Raw genomic sequence first — 18,021 nt, 5'->3', positions numbered from 1 at the left:
GCTAGTATTTTAATCAAAATGTCATGCAGTCCACTGCCTTTGTAGAAATAGATATCTATTACCTCAGTACTATTACATTTATTGGCAACACTAATTTTATTTAGAGAAAAGATGTCAAATTAGTTTGAGGTGCTCTGTTTTCCATAAGCCTTTGCTGCTCAGTATTAGTTATATTACCTTCCTTTAATTTTTAATTGATTGAATCCTGTATCTGCTCTTCCATTATTCTACCTGGACTGGTTCTTTTTCTGTAAGTTAGTATTTGCTTGGGCCATTCCATTCCTCTTCCCAAAGCATTGTCTTGGCATTAGTTTTGTTTGATTGACCTGGCTCTGTCCTAATACATAAAATGGTCTTGAAAAATCAGATCTAGTTATTCAGAGAGCCCTGATATTTACTTTAAAAATTAATGAGAGAGAATTTCTGAGATTAACTTCATTTAAAAAATTTAACCTTAGTAGCTGCTTGACTTTTGCCCTCCCAGTATAGAATTTAAGTATGTATTTGCCAATTAACTATTTTCTGTGTTAATTTTGACAAGTTTGCCTATTGTTACCAGATAGTGATGTTTAATGAGTTTGTTTGCAATACACCTAGAACTCTTTATGGTTCTCCTTGTATTTTCTCTTGTATATTTATCAATTTTCTACAGTTACTAGTTTTTTATTTATATTTATTACTATCTGCTTTTCTTGTAGATTTATATTTTGATATGTGCCTGTGTTTCATTTATTCTGGTAGCTCTGACTTCCCCTGAGCCAGGTTTGTTCCTAACCAGTGTGGCCCTTTTTTGTTGATTGTGGCTTTTGAGCATCTAGTAATATGTTCTTAAGTAGCTCCCAGTTATCACTCATGTTTTACTATTTAAATTCATTTTCCTAACTTATTTGGTCCATAATTGTTTTCAGCTTTGTAAAACTCTTTTTAAACTGCCATGTGTATAATTTACTAATTTGGACTTCATTCTGTTTGCATATAAATGCAATCAAGTCACAATCACTTGTATGTAAGCTACCACTAATTTTTAGTTCTGTGATCAGTTCTTCTTTATCTGTCAAAATGAGATCTGGTGTAGAATTCCCCCTTGCTACATTTGATCTTTATTGAGTTAGGAGATTGTCAGCTATAATTTTTTGAAATTTCTAGGATGTTCCATCACACATGATCTCCAGTGTATCACTCAGGTTGGTGTACTTCATAGCAGTGTTCATATATCTATATGCACATGTGTATATAGGTAAGCACAAAATTTCTCTTTCCATAAGATTATAGATTTCTGAAGGAGCTTAGATTGAATTAAAAAACCTCCAACAACTGGAATTCAATTTCTGCTGTATTTATAAGTTTATTTGGTGTTTTGTAGGGATTGCAAGGTTTTGAACAGCTACTCAAAATCTGAAAATTTAGAAATCCTCCAACCTGTTTGTGACTTCATACACATAGATAACACTGGTTCAATTTCATAATTTACCACTGGTGAATTCTTATTTATCTCTTTAAAATAAAAAGCCCCAAAGCCCTGTGTCTGGAGCCTAGGTAGAGCAGGAACCGTTCAAGTGTGCCAGCAGAAGCCATCAGCACCCCATGACTGCTCTTAGGTGCTGCATGGCAAGAGTTGTCACCATCAGACAGCATCCCATGGGTCAAAGATTCTTTCCCTAAACTGTTCGGCAAACACATCTGTGTAATACTCCAGCTTCAGATGACTCACAAATAGAAGCTCTATTTCTAAATTGAATTGCATAGGAGAAAAATCCCAGCAAATCTGTTGGTGACCCTTGCTACAAATTATCACAGATAAGTGAACTACTTACAGCTAAGAGTACTCCCTGGACTGTTTTTGTGTGATATAATGCAAAGAGACTGTTTATTCTCAGGGGAAGGGAGATGAACTGCTGGGAAGGTCCGAGACCTTTTGCTCACCACCCTGGGTGCCAGTATTACTGGGTCATTAATTTCTCCTCTGTTCAGAGTGCCTGCATTAAATTTTAAAAAAATTTCCTTGTTCTTCTCAGGAACATTTCTAGAATACAGTAGCTTTTTACTGAAATGTTTAGGACAAATCCTGCCTGTTTTGTAGCTCATGGAATTTCCCAATAGCTGTTTTTGAAAAAACTTTCTGTATCTCACCTTCTCCTGGCTGCCTGCCTCCCACCCTAGTCCTGGAGTCTTCAGCTTCATTGGTAACCTCATATGCCTCTGCCCTTAGGGATGGGGCACTACCTCCTCCCTGGGTTAGCGATGGCACCTGGAGGAGTTCCCCTGTGTGAGGGATGCCCTTTTTCGGGTTTCGCTGGCTAATGAGCACCCTGTGGTGAGAGGAGTTGCTGGAGGGAAATTCTCTGAGCTGCCTGGTGTGCAGGGGTGAGAGGCATTCGCGTGCCTTGCCATTTGCCTTAAACACACATTCCAGCACCTTCGATGACCCCTTAATGGCTCACTTAGTGGAGGACACGGGCATATGAATGTGTTTGACAGTTCCCCTGTGCCTAGTGATTCAACCGTGTTAGGGGCTTGTTTTCCTGCATGAAACAGGAGAAGTACACTAGGGTGTTTGAGGGGGGCCGGGGTCGGGGGGGGGGGGGAACAAACCAAACAAACTGAAAAAACTTACCAAAAAAAGCCCCACCTACCCAACCAAACCCAAAGGGAACCAAAAACACCAACCGTGCAGAAAAACACATGCAGAAGAAATTTGTGTGGGTAGAAATAGAGGGGTTTCTTCCACTTTTGAATAAGGTCTGTCAGTCCACCCAGCATCACATACCAGAAGTAGAAACTGCTTCTGTTTTTTCGACTCCTGGGGCTCAGGACTGTTGCCATAATCAAGGCATGCTGCTTTTGACAGCACAGGAAAGGTCAAGATCTGTCAAATTACTTTTGTAGGCAAGGGACAGCCTTATCTTCTGCAGTTGAATGTGTCTTCTCTTCCTCAGAAGGTCTATTACTGGGACAGTGTCAGCAAAGAAAGAGGTAGCAGCAGTGGTGTGAATCAGAGGATCCAAAAGACACCAAAGGTGAGATCTGTGGAGAGACATGAATGGACAAAACATAGCGATTTAGGGATACACCAGATACCGGATAGAAAGGAGGGCTGGGAACACCTAGAACATCACACCAACAGTCTCTGCCAGGATCAACCTGAGTATCAACATATTTGCACTTTTTTTGTAAACTCAACAATTTCCCATGAAAATATATTTTGCCCAAAGCAGGAGGGAGGGAAAACCAGGAATTTTTTTAGATGAAAATGTTGAAATGCTTTACTGCTCTTGTTAGCTTTGATGAGAGAAAACTCCCTCCTATTTTTTGCTGTTTTACTTTCTCTCTCCCCTCTGTCAAAGAAAAGGTAGATACTAAAAAGCCCATTTATTAACTTTTTGAATAAGAATCTGACAGTGTCCTGAAGGCAGGAGTGTAATCACAGCCCTTTTGACATCTCTCATGAAACATTTTCTTTGCAACTGGTTTGAAATGCAGCCATGGAAGCACTGAGAATTGACAGGACCTAACTCAGAGCGCACCGGAGTGGGGTCACTGCTCCCTGCACTCACTGGGCAGGCGATGAAGTGTGATGCTGCTGGGATGGGTGGACCAGGCCTGGAGCAGCCCTTGCTGGGGCAGAGGCCTCCTGCCTTTCTGCTATGTGTCTCTCACCTTTAGAAAGGAAGGGCTTTGAACAGAGCGATAGGTTGCTTGTGTGCTGGCTGTTGAAAGTGGATTCCCAACTTCAACTGGGAAATGGACAATGAAAGATTGGCAGAAAGACCTCTCTCATTCTCTGAGCCTCAAGTCTCTCTCCTCTCAGCACAAGGCATCTTCTTTCTTCTTCATGTGTTTCCCTCTCATGGTGCTGCCTTCCCTGCTGTCCAGAGAAGCAGTGGCCTTGTACTGCATCATGAGCTCACCCTTCAGCTTAACTGAAGGGTCACAGCTCTCAGCTCCAAGCCAAGCGTTTGCCTCCACTGGCAGCTGCTCCTGGACTGCTGGCCCCAGTTGTTTCTCAGGCTTTTGTTTAAAACTTGGACAGTTTTTCATCTTTGTTCTAGCGCTGGTGCAGCTCCAGAGAAAGTAACAGTGGTGGAAACAATGGCTTATTCATTTTTATCACTCTTTCCTATAGCTGCGTAGTGTTATCCTTCATTTTTGCCTACAGGCAAGGTAAAATGCTTCCAGGTCAACTCTGAGGGGAGCCAAAAGGCTGTGTTGTGCTTGGTGGCTAGAAAAGCCCAGTCTGTAGTGGTGTTCCCCACGGGAGCCTGTTCTCCAGCTGAGGTGTGAGGCAGCATGATTCAATCAGGAGAAGCCTATGGGCTGTGGAAACCCAGCCCAGCGTGGCCAGGTTGAGAGGTTGTGCTCTTTCTACCAAAATCCTCCTGGGAAGGAGGTGGCTGTGCCAGGGATTGGATGTCGACCTCTGTTGTAATGATGAAGGAGAGGAAAAGATGTTCAGCTCTTTTCCTATCACTCACTTGTGTGCAAGGGAAAGGGAGATGCAGCCCCAACAGGCTGATCCTGCAATTGCCTCTGCTTGCCAGGAGCCTGGCAGTGGCACAGACTTCTGCCAAGGCCACTGGGTTCCTCCCATGGGAGGGAGCAATCTCAGACCCCTGAGTCTAAATGATAAACTACAAAGTTAAACAAATCTGAGGAAGCGATCTGGTTACAGTCCATATTTGCATATATGACCATATCAGGTGTTATTTTAGGGAATGTCAATATTTTCTATTGAACAGATTAACTAGAGAAGAGAAATAGAATAAGTAAAATAAAAAAGACTTTTGCAGTGTTTCCAGTGAAAAAACAGAAAAAAAGAGGCCCAGGGTAAGCTTCAGATGCATTTAAGTAAACCTGGGAGTGTCATGCTCTCCTTGTTGGCAGATTGCAATAACAGGCCACCCATAACCCTTCCCTTTACCAGTTACAGTTCCAAGTGAAGTATATTGTCTCATTGGGGCAGAGGCACTCACCACTGGAGCACTTGCAAGGATCAGTCCAGCAGTTAAATGCAACAGCCTCTGCTGCCCCTGGTCAAAAGGCAAAATCTTCTAGTGGCATTGAACCTGCTCCCCTTTCAGAGCTCCCCTTTCATACCTGTACACTATGAAGAAAAAATGGCTCTATTTAAATAAACCTTCCTTAAATTATTATTTTTAATTAGGGGAGGAGTGGGACAAAACAAAAACAATCCAACATAATAAAAATTAAAGAATTGGGTAAGCCCTGCTCTTGTAAATGGGCACAGAGGAGGGAGGAAAGAGGTCCATGGTCTTGAAATCTAGCTTGCGATACGGTCCTGGATGCAGAACGTGAATAGATTTTGTGTGGGTGCAGCCCTAATAGGAAATGGGTGTGCTTGCCCACATTTGGCTACCTGGAAAGTGGTGGCCATGCTGAGCTCACCCTGCTCCAGCTCGGCCACAGCTGCCTGATTGTACGTGGCATTTGAAGCTGTGCCTTGGGCTTTGATGCTGCCCAAGCATTTATGATTTTCCTTTCTGTATCTCTTCTTTCAGGAGCCTGCAGGCTGCTTCATTGCTCTTTTTCTTAGGCAGGGGTGCTGCAAGCAGCATGGTTCAGACCTGTTCATTCATAGTGGAAGTAGAGTTGTGCTCCAGAGTGGCACTAGCTTTTGCTCTTTTCTGATGACAGTATTTGCATTTTAGGGCCATGCAGGGTTATATGGCATCACTTAACAGTATATGCCTATATGGTTTTCAAGAGTAATGCTCATGGTCTTACTTCCTACACTCATTCATTTAAAGATCAAGTAAGCTTAATTATCTCTTGGCACCTCTGCGCTCTTCCTGCCTGTAAAGCTAACTTGTGAGACATTTTCATCTCCACTGGTAGATCTGACAACTTATCCTTCTATCTATTTTGACGGATTTGGTGATTCAAATATGCTCTCTTTTGTGCTTTAGAATTTCTCCTTGAAACAAATTTCTTCCTTTCACCGTTGCTACAGATCATGAGAGTTTGCAGTCTAGAGCTTGTTAATACTGCCTGCCCATTCCCCCAGACAGTCAATCCTAGCTGATGGCAGGGAGGCTACTTAGGAGAGAAAAATAAACAGAAATGCCTCCAAATATAAGCAAGCTGACACTGGGACACTGGGCACAGAGGAAGCGCTGTGGGAATGGAAAGGACCTTGGTGCTTCAGGGATGAGGATTTGCAGGGAAAGCTTGGTGCGGACCATGGGAGGGCCAGAACATACAGCTGGACCATGGTAACACAGCTGCCTTTGAACTTAATTTCACACCTCCCCTTTTGCAGTAAAATGCTGCCAAAGAGACGTTTTTGGTGGTTATTCTCTGCACCTCAAGGCAGGGCCTGCAGCGATCCTTGCAGCGAGCTCCAGCAAAGGCAGGTTGGCATGTGTTGACATGTCTCCTTTCTCTCATGTGTCCAAGAGCAGGAGAACCGGGTGAAGCCAAGAGGCAAGTGGACAGGCCCCAACTGGCTTAGCCTGATTATAGTTTGGAAAGGGATTAAACCAACCTGGCCTATGCCAAAGGAGCAGCAGGTCATGATTATTACATACTGATTATATGTAGATATGATTATATATATACTCATCTCTGAGTATAGACATGCAAAACCTCCTTAATAGTGCTCTATAGTTGCTCTCAGTGTTAGTAAGCCAAACTCAAGAAATCGTGAGGTCCTCTTTCTGTCCTTCAACGTATTTATTTTGTTTTCAGTTAAGTGTTTCTTTGATGCTGCTTAAAACATGTGGGAACCATTTTTTTCTACTTCCTACCACCTTGTAATTTACACTTTAGCAGCATTGTTCCTACCAATCGTTTTTGGAAAGATCTCTTTTTGTTAACTGTCATTATTTTTTTTTTTGAGAAGAAAACTCATTGGGAGATTTCCCAAGCCCTGTTTATTTAAATCACAAATCTTGGTCACTATGGGAGCTGCATCTGTTTCTTTGATGAAATGGTAAACTAGGATTGTGGCCAACGCCTATAAAAGTGGCATTAGTAGAGTTGTAAGAGTCTAATGGCTGTGAGTTTAAACTCCACGTATGATGCAGTAAATTTTACAATCCACATTTTCAGTGTAAAAATAAAAATGAGATACAATAAGCAGCTCCCCCGAGGTAGCAGTATAAAATCTACAGTAAATTCTTACAGCACTGCAGAAGAGAAATCACTGCTAGTCGCTAGCTACTGTACTAGGAGGAGTTTCCTGCTCACTTTACTTGGGGTTGTCTCTCTGCGTTTCTGGCCCTTCTGCTTTGTAGGTAGTTGTTAAACACAGCTTTGCCAGTTTTGCATAAAATGCGCAGTCCAGAAGTGTGTCGTCTCTGAAGAGCTGGAGTGAGGTCTTCTTGCCAGAAAGCGGGGGGATGCTGTGCAACAGAGCAGAGTAGGAAGTCACCTCTCAGCTTAGGCATCAGCAGTCTGCCATCTCAGTGATAACCTGCATTGGTAGTTTTGGGAAGCAGTGGTACCCAGGGGAGGACAAGAGTAGGCTTGGCCAAATGCTGTAAAAACAGTACTGGGAGGTCCTGTTCTAGATCTGCCTTCATATGGCTCCCCTTGCGCAGGGGGAATTTCTGTTTTACTGAACTCACAAGTAAAACAGGCTAGTGTGGGTTGGTTTTTTTCTACGCAAAATTGAAAACTCTTTTTTCCTTAGAGATGGGATTGTTTTACTGACTATAAGATAGATAGTACTGTACTGATTGTCAATTCAGAGAAACCTTGTCTGGTAATGACAACCTGACTGGATTTGTGAAATAGTGTGTTAAAATATTCGGCAGGAAAGTTAGTATGCTCTTTTGGCAGCTATAAAGAAAAGTTGCTTCTGTTTGGTTTTTCCTCTGGGAACTAAGTCATATGCTTTTCCTTTGTATCTGCCCTGCCACCCTCCAGGGCTTCTGGGGAATTGCTTATAGGTGCATAGACCTGAGAAGATGTGTGACTTGGTTCCCCACCTGCCAAGAAGTGGGGAACTGGAGGCTGCAGATGCCCACTCTGCAGCCAGCATAGCCTATGGCAGCCTTGCATTGCCCTTTCTGCCATGTCCCCTGAGAAGGCTTTTCCCACCTGCTGCCCTGTCCCACTCAGGGTGTAGATAGCACAAGGTGCCTGCCCAGGCTGTCAGCAGAGATGCCCATGCTTTCCATGCCCCAGTCTTGCATGGGCATGACAGACAGTGCAACATCTACTCCCAAATATCTAGATGAATGATTATAAAAAGTGCTATTTTTGAAGACATAGCAGTCGATTATGCATTTGACAGAAGGTTTTAGGAAATAGGCAATGTGGGATGTACTGGGAGGAAAAAAAAAATCAATCTGTGTATTTGTCTTTTAACTAGTTGGAGACACATTGGCACATATTTTTGGCACATTAATGAATTCTGCCTTATTTAATCTCTGCTACTCTTATAATATGAATTTGTGTTCCATTTGGGTGTTAAAAATCAGAAAGTCAGAGAGTTAAGTTTCTAGAGGAAGTTATAATCACTTCAAGCTCCCGAGCTGGAATGAGGAGGCAGCCACAGTTGCTCTGAAGGAGAGCAACCAGACAAAAGACTTCTTAGCGCAGTTTGTAGCACGTCCCTGTAGCTGTATGTCGGTGCGAGGGAAGGCTCCGAGTAGCAGCGTAGCTCCCTGCAACTTCCTGGCAAATAGCACGGCTCAGCCACGCGCTCCAGCCCAAGCTGCCGGCTGTGCCGGAGTGCACAGGCCAGGGAGCGCTGACAGCCTCAGCAAGCGTGCCGGGGGTTGCCCTTTTGCAGAATAAACTTTGCCAGTTTTTTTTCCATCTGACTCCCTCCTGCTTTAAAATTGCAAGTGCTCCAGGCTTCTTATCGAAGACTTATTTTCAGGACATGTAATTCTTTTTCATTCTTCCCTAATTGTATGTCCACTTCAACTTTTTTCTGCATTTGAGCGTGTGCGCAACTGTCACGTACAAAAGATCTTACAGTTTGACAAAAAATGGCTTAAATAAGAAAGCATTGTATCTTCTGTGGAATAAGGATGGGTTAGATATTCGCCCCCCCCCCCCCCCGGATGAATATTTAAGAAGACAAAAGGGGAAGATTTTAGAGAAACCAGCGCTGTGTAACAGCTGGCCTCAACAGCGGTGCTATGAGCAGCCCCAGAGAAGCTGGATAACTAGCTCAGCTGTGCAGTGTTACACTTGCTTCCGTAGTGTTAGGGAGGATGACCGGGGTGGAAGCTGGCTGCACTGTTCTAGCTGGGTAGTATAGGCAAATAGCACATTTTAGAGTTTCAACTAAAGGTGGCCTACATTTTTCCGTAGTATATTTTCATTGAAATCAAAACATTTCATGAAAGCAGGTAAATCGTTGATATTTGTGAGGTGAAAAAATGCTGATTTTTTTTTTCTTCCATGCTTGAGAAAACAATTTTGTTTTGACAACATCAAAATAACAGGCTTTCAGAGAATTGTTTAGAAAAGTCAAAAAAGTGATTTTGACAAAGCCATTTTTTTTCAGTGTGAAATTGTCACTTGATTAAATGTTTGATCTAAAGTTGCTAGAAAAAGTAGAGTTAAATGGGGGTGTTTAATTCTGAGTAATTTTGTCTGATTTCCAATGTTTTTTGCAATTCCCCACACCGTTTTTTCATCTCACAATTCCCTTCCTCTACCTGTTCGTCCTCAATAAGGTTAAATCATAAAAGCACATAGTTTTTAGATTTATTTTACAGGGAACACTGAAAATTTGGTATTTGTTTTGCCCCTTCTGAGACAAAATATTTTGAAAATATTATCAGCAGCAATGTTAGACACAGAAATTGTTTTTATTTTTATATTTTATTTTCTGACTGACAACAAAGCCAAATTCCAAAATCAGATTGGATTTTTTTATGAAATGTAAATGTTGAGGTCTGGTCTGCCTTAGGGTTTTTGGTTTTTTTCCCCCTATATTTCTGAAGGAAAAGGATTCAGCAATACAGTTATGAATGATTCCATTAGTGCTAAGCTGAAGTGAAAATAGTTTTTAATCTATCAGAAAATCCAGATCTTTTTCAGGCTTGCAAGGGCAGAGAGGAAGGTGTGAATTCCAGTTTCCAGCTACATAGAGTGTCAAATGCAGAAATGCAGCTGATCCCCAGGCTGAACAATTTTTCATGAGTGGGGAAGAAGGAGGGGAGGACACCAACTTTACACCACAGAAAATTTAAACACCATCCAGGTGGGCTCTGATGCCCCAGGGAGTGCTCCCAGTGGAGCAGCTGGGTGTTTGCAGGCCTGATGTGAGAAGGGCTTGTGCCACTCTCCCTGCGGAGTCACCTTGTCCATGGCAGGGTGGATCCACTTCTGGTCCAGCTATTGGGAGCCCATGTGCTCCACTTGCAGCCTCATGCATAAGCACTTAGCGATTGCATTTTATGTGAAGTCCAGCTGTCCTCATTCTTTGAAGTACCTTCTCTAGCATTAACAGATGTTCAGTATCGCTTTGCTGCTGTAATCAGGGTGTCCTTGATCTTCATTACAATGCACAGAACCTCTGTGTGTGACTCGGTGTGTTATGTGTGTGTATTTTCTACCTGGTCCTCTGGAAGATCACAGGTATGGAGGCAGTTCACTGTAGTCCCTGGGCAGATTTGGATGTCTGGTTGAACATTGCAGTCAAACGAGGCAGAACAGCAAGTGGCTGCTCAAGTTCATCGCAAATGTACCCTAGATAAAAATTAATTTCATTTGCAGAGCTATTTGGAAAAGCCTTAGTGTCTGTATTGTCTTGTTCCATCTAATGTCTGAATTGCTGTGCTGTCCATTTCTCACTATTATGTCATTTAAATTGCTCCTTATTTTGTGATATCTGTTTAAGGAATGATTGATATTTCTCGAGGTTGGTGAAGTGGCACAGATCAGTTTGTTTACAGGACACTGGTTTCAGTCTGGTCTAGGTCACTAGAAACAATTGCACCATTTAATGACTATTTAGTGTATTTAAAATGAGCAAATTCTCTCATCCCATTTCCCAGTGGAAAACCATTTTATCAGAACTCCCTGAGAGGAAGCTCCATTCCATAAGCAGCATCCGTTGGCAATGGGAGCAGTGCCTGCCTACCAGTGCTTTTTCCATCCCCATTGGTACCTTATTGGCAGTCTAATCACTTCTGCACCTTAAGTGTCCTATTCCTCCCTCAGCAGTCACTCTTCCCGTTAAATGAGAGATGTACCTTTTGGCTTCTGTTTGCCTTTTCACTGAGGCAGGCTATGCTACTAATAAATAATGATCGATGTCCTATTAGTGATGGGGAGGGTAATGCTTTAGTGCAAACCTAGTAATAAGGAAACTATGTATTTAATTTACTGTAGTTTATTACCTATTAAATTAATGTCCCATGCATGTGGAACATGGTAAGTTTATCCGAGTTGCTTGCTAGACAGGTTTTCCTGAGTTCACCTCCTATATCTGTTAGTGTAACATGGATAATGGATATGCACTTTCTAACACCAGTGGAAGCTGTCCTTGTCTTCCTTCATTATTTCAGTTCTCTGTTGCAGTCTTTTTATGGGGTACCTGTTGCAATGGGTGCTGAAGGGCCTGCAGTGGCTGCAGACTAACTCCTGGCACAGCCTAAGCCCTTTCCTGCATCAGTTTGCTTTTTTGATGAAAATAGAGGCTTCTTCTAAATGTGCTGTTTTTCTTGGGATATGGGATGAATTTTGTGAGTTGTACAAGTGAATTGATTAGTTTGATAAAACCAATCAAAACCAGGTTCCTTGCTAAATCACAGATCATTCTGTTCTGACATTAGTGGACCAGAGCAAACACTTCAACTGTCTGTATTGTCAGATGGTCAGTGTTGGCTATATTGAAGAAACTCTCATGACTGTGATATATTGATGACTGTTACCTAATTCCTGCTATGAAATTGTTGAGGAAAATAGCGTCCTCCAAACCCTTCAGCTGTTGCACAAAGGAGCTGTGGTACTGGGACTGCAGGAGCTAGTGCTCCACCTCAGTATAGGATTGGCACTGAGACAGAGGGACAGAGGGACATCATACGTCTGTGAAGGGTTATGCTGGGAGATTTTTACCCTCTTGTTCTTGAAATACTTTGTGGCCTGTGGCTGCCAGTACCTGGAAGGTTTGCAGGGATGCCACTTGCTTCCTTGACACAGGGTATGGCAAAGTATTGTGGGAAGAAGTGGGGTAGCCTTAAAGCTACTGGATGTAGGGGTTTTGGCTGGTGCTCTCAACTCAGGCAATGCCAGCCTTGCTAATGCAGCTTGTCAACAGCAGAAAAAGAACGGGCATATCTGCTCTAGACAAGCCATGATTTTTGAGTGTGTCCTTTGGCCTTTGCTCACAAGGCAAAACCACTCTGGCAAAAGAATACTTAGATGTGCAGTGTCCTGTGCATTAGGGTGATTAAGCCCATGACCCAAGGCACACTGGTGAAACGACGCATCATCCACAGCAATGAACTGGGGATGGTTGTCCCTCCTGGAAGCCTGGCTATGCTGATGGTTACCTTTTTCTGACTCATTTGGGTCTGAAATGAAGCTCTTGGTTCCAAGATAGTTATTAAGGAAAGTCTGTCCAGTTGCTAAGGTTTTCAGAAAATTTGTTTGGAGATTAGTTATAGCTGGAAGACTTCATGTGAGGTGAGAGTCCTACAGCTATGAGATTACCCATAGATTTGTGGTCTGAGCAGGTATGGTTGTTGTCTTCTTTTGGGTGTTTCCCTCCCCCTATTTAAAATCCTTGCCATCTTTTCTGTGTAGGATTCAGAAATGTTTTCTGAGACACAGGGGCATGCAAATGATACAAATCTGGTTGCTTCAGGGCAAAAAATGAAGGGGAGGGTGGGATCAAGCAATAAACCCCCAATGAACACTAAACTAATAGATCTTTAAAATCAATATTCATCAACTGAGAGATTACAACTACTAATCATATGGTTATTGGCTGGCATGAGGACTGTACAGCTTTACAGTTCTGGGTTGGTGCACGATATACCCAGAGCTTTTGGAGACCTGGTTTACTTTCATTTGACTTTTTAACTCTGTAGTTGCTGATTCTGTGTACTCCTGAAAGCAGTACCATGTGTTCAATTAATGTTCACATGCTCAGAGTACTAAAATAATTTCTGGTTTGGGATCAACCAAACAGCTAACAGCAGGTGGAGATGTTGGAGAACCCCTTGTAATAGCAATATAAAGAACAGCTGATGGAATAGGAGGCTGTAGTTGCTGATCTCCACTGTATTTTCTGGACGGAAGTTTGTAACATCCTTGTAAAGGTTTTTTCTGTAAAGTACTGACATGTACTTTCATTCTTTATTTTCAACTTATTTATCATACATACGTATGTAAGATGTCTTGAAGCATTTAAGGCACTTATTGATCAGGCACCAGTGATTTTCTTGTACCAAGGAATTGCCTCCAAAATAAAGTGTAGCTTTTAAAATACTGCCTCTTGGGATTAATTCTTCTGTTTTCACGCATGATTTGTGCTGAAGTCAGTGGGAATTGCTATCATAGAACAATGAAAACCAAAACCATAGACCCTGAAGCAGGAAAATGGTTTGTCCTGTGCAAGACATCAGTCAGAAGGGCTGTTCTTGCCTTGTTTCATGGTGGTCAAAATACAAATGCTACTTAGATTTGATGTGGACCACAAAAAAATTATTTGCTCAACTGCAAGCCCAGCTTCTTCTGACAGCTGAGGCAGGGACCCAGCTTCTTAAACTCTGTTACAGTGATCTCTTTGAGATGCAAGGTTTGTCCAGTGTAACGTAGCAATATAACCCCAACTGTTGATTTAGAAAGTTGTAGGTATGTGTTTGTGGAGAGTGAATTTCAAAATGGCAGCTTGGCCTGGTAAAGATAAAGAGCAACCTCTGGTAGGCAGAAGCCTAGTCTGGAAGTATGGGTTGTGCCAGCAATGGAGTTATTCATTCTTTAAATAAAAATTCACATAAGATTATGCCTTGTGGAGTCAGATCTGTAATAGTGACAAGGAGCCATGGGGTGTGCTCACACAGTGGTAAGAAGCCAGTGCTTGGGACTGGAAATGTATTTAGGCTCATCTTAAGTAGACCATTGTGTCAGTTCATGCTAGAGTAATCTTTTACACAGTTGTTACTTATTATTATTTTCCAGATTGAATTAGATGCTGTACAAGCACAGAACATAAAGACGGGCCCTGCCCAGAAAAACTTAATATGGATGTGACTGCTTAAGCTATTTTTTTTTTATTATTTGAAAATAAATACATAACAGCTGCTGCCATTCCAGGGGAAGGAATGAGCCTATGAAATATCTGGCTTATATAAAAGTTAACAGTTCTTTTAAGTTAGAGTCAAGTGATGGAGTGGGTGTGAAGGGGTGGGAAAGTACTCAAATTGCCCACAGCCCTGGACTAGCTGGGTTTTCCTGCTAATCAGATCAGCAGTGAAACTGTTAACAATGTTGACATTGACATTGTCACCATTTAGCTGCAGCCTAAACACTCCCTTTTGATTAAAGGCAGCATCTTAAATCTCTCCTCACTATTGTTGGAGCATTCCAGCTGCTTGAGCCAGCAGTCTGTCCTTACATCCCTTCTTGGAAGGTTTCCCTCGTAACCAGAGAGCTAAGAAACTTCACTGTCACTGAAAATAGCTGAGAACTTGCTTTCCTTTGTATGGGGCAGGGCACATCTTGCCAGCTGTAACTGCAATATTTTTTCCCCTCTGTTGAGAGGATGTGGCGGCCTATTCTGTGACTTGGCTGCACACAAAGGCAATGACAGACAGAGGTTACTTGACTTTTGCCCACAGTTCAAACGTGGGTTTAAAATTACAGGTGCAAGTTTTGTGGTTATAAATTACAGTTGCAAAAAGGGGAACTGGCCCTGGAAAAAACTGTGCCATCCACTTTAGCAGTGGGAAACTGAACATGCATGAGGGATGTTGCTGGAGAAAAGTTAGCATCTTGTAACCACCTGTCCCACTGCAGTGGGATCCTTGGAGATAATTAAAGACAAATATACATTCAAACAAAAGGCAGGGCTTCTCCCTCTCTACTCCTTCATCTTCATTTAACCAAAATCAGGCGGTATGTTTTTGTAGGGGTTTGTTTCCTTTAATAATGTGGAGGGAAGTGAATTTGCCCCAGTGTGTGAAACAAAGCCCAGTTAAATCCAAAGCCATGCTCTAGGACACCCATCCAGAGCAGGGTTTGAATGGAAACAATGACATAGCCTGACCTGCAGTGGTAGTGCAGTGCCTCATTACAGTAATCGCAGAAAGCATGGGAAGCTGGAAGGCAGCCCTGGGCGGGGTGCAGCAGTGGTAGGTTTTATAGGCTGCCACGTGTATTGGAAACGTGGTCATAAATGGGCATAAAAATTATCATCTTCAACTTACTTAATAAAATGACTCAGAGTAAATAGGGAAACGTAAAAACACATTCTCTGCTTGTTTTATTGAATAGGGGTTTGGCTTTAGAGCTATGGTCATTCTTTTTGTGGAAGGCTTTTTTTCCCCCTTTTTCTCAGGGTATGTGTGTGAGAGAGGATATATTAAAAAAAAAAAAAAAGGAAAGGAAAGAAACTCAATCCATTTATGTCCTTCCTAAACAGCCTAACTGTATTGCCTTGTGTTCTACGTAGTCTCTCTCTTCACTGGGCAAGAGTTTGTAAATATTTTTTCCCCTCACTGCAGTGCAACTTCTAGAAGGCTATGAGTGCAGGAGAATACAGGTCACATCTACCTGCAAACTCCTGTGCAGCCACATGGGCTCAGATACTTGACAATGCTGGATACATCTCTCTCCCCTCAGTGCTGTGATAAATCTGAGTGCCAGAGGATAGGAACATAAGCCTAGTTAAAAAAAGTTAGAATGGAGAAAGTTAGAAAATCTTCATAGGAAACTGCTGGATCTGCTCACCTCACAGTATCTTGATTGTGGAGGTGTCTTGGGCCTGTTGGCTGCTAATAGTCCCCAGAAGCTGTGAAGGAATGTTTTATGTGTGGCAGTGCTCTGTATACTCTGTACTAGGGAAACAACAAGGGCGAAGTCCTGTCTTCTCCAACACCACTGTAGGTGGTGAGGACTTTTCTTGGGCTGGGTGCTGGAGCCCTGAAGCTGTGACAGTGCCTGATTCCTTTACCAATTGGGCCCTCCTTTGCTCTTTGAAGTCCAAAATAACACCTTCTTGTAAAGGGAAAAATGGGGGAAATACTTTCTCATTTGTCCAAAAAGTAATGTGGTCCCAGTGGTGTCCTGGGGAGGTTTGGCTCTCCATATGCCACTCCTGCCTTCTGTGGCATGACAGATGCAAAAGGTCCTTTCACGTTTACCATGGTGGCATGACAACAGTGTGTGTCCCTGATTATCAGCAGTGTGTCACTCCCAAGGTTATGGAGTGCAAATGGTTCTGTAGCCATAAAAAATTAATCTCTATGTTCTCTGGTTTGTCAGTCTGTACATAATTGGCCACGTTCAAATTTCGGTCAGGTCTGTGAAAATTAAGAATAATCCAACTGAGTTTATAATTGCTCAATCTGGTATAATGTTTAGCCAAATAAAGTGTCTGCCTTCCTCTCTCTGTACTTATATATTTATGTATATATAAAAATATATGTCTGTATAAATGTGTGTATATATTTGTTTATATGTATGTGTAATGAAAATGCTCCATACCCCAAAACACCTTTTTTTCAAAGATGGAAAGATACCAAGGTCATACTGGAGGGGCAGTAACCATGGCAGGGGGAGAGAGGGAGAAGAACTGTATTATTATGAGCAGTATGGATGAAAGGGGGAGATAAATAAGATTTTTGTCTGTCTGCATGCTAGTCCTTGTGTGTGCCTGCACCATTTTATTTGGAGCATACTGTCATGGCAGAAATAAAAGCAAAGTTCATTTACTCAGAGGAAATGAAATAAACCCATGAAGACTTAAACTAGCAAAATGTAAAACATGCTGGTGGCATTGACCTCCTCCTGCTTTACCTTGACAAAAAAATAAATTAAAATGGTAATGTTTCTGGAAGGAAACTAGTGCTGTGACCTGCGCTAATTAATCTGCCCATCAGATCTGATTAAGCACTTTCAAATCTGGCAAATTGCCACTCTTCTTGAGACACAAATGTAAATAAATATGAAGGTGGTAAAACACAGCCCTCCAGTGATACCTCTGTCAGCAGCCCCGAGCAAAGAGCAGCAGATACTGAGCCTCCAAACACTTCGTGCTTGATAATAAAAATGTTTTTTCTGCACGGGGATGAAGCAGAGTAAATCACCATCTGCTCAGACCTCTCTGATGTTGGGCAGCTCATGCACCTGCTGAAAGGCTGTCTCTCCTGGATGCAGCCCCCAGTCAAACAACAGGTACAGAGCCAGAGGGCAGGATAGTGCCCTCCCTCGGTGTGGGCTTTCCCACGTGTTTGCACGGAGGTTTGAGGCAGAATTCACATACAGAAGTTGGTTGTTGCTGGGAGAGCAGATGAGCCACCTGAAGGGGCTGTGCTTCCATGGGGAGAGGACTTGCAGGTGTTTTCCAGAGCTGCTTTTGCAGCCGACTCACAGTTCCTTTGCACTATTAGGCAAATGGAGGCAAACCCTGTGAGGGCAGCTGCAGAGCACCTTCCCCTCCCAGCAGCAGCCTGATGCTGCTTCCCGTGCTCGAGCTCCTGGCCTGGCCTGACCCCGTGTAGCTCCGGGAGCTGGAACTACACTTTATTCTCAAGTGCCTACGGTGGCACCAGTGTCACCCCTCAGTTTATAACCCATTCTCTGCTTTGGGACTATCTGGTGCAGCAGAGACTTCTAAATAACATGTATTGAAATTGGTGAAATACTTTGATTTGATCCTTTGGTCTGAACCATAAAATTATTTCCATGAATCGTTGGCCTCTGTGTACCATTAAGCATTTAAGAGTTTGAATGTCTTTATTACAAAGGACTGAAGTCATTCCAGGTAAGGTAATATTATCTTCAGTTACTCAATGTACTGCAGGCGTTGATGGATCAGTCCCACCTACTCTGCCTATGTACATACAATAAAAAATTAACAAAATA

This window comes from Neopelma chrysocephalum, unplaced genomic scaffold (assembly GCF_003984885.1).
Source record: "Neopelma chrysocephalum unplaced genomic scaffold, ASM398488v2 Primary Assembly neopelma1_44, whole genome shotgun sequence".
In the NCBI taxonomy this organism is placed as follows: Eukaryota; Metazoa; Chordata; class Aves; order Passeriformes; family Pipridae; genus Neopelma; species Neopelma chrysocephalum.
The sequence above is the reverse complement of the archived record's forward strand: the minus strand, read 5'-3'. Positions refer to the sequence as shown.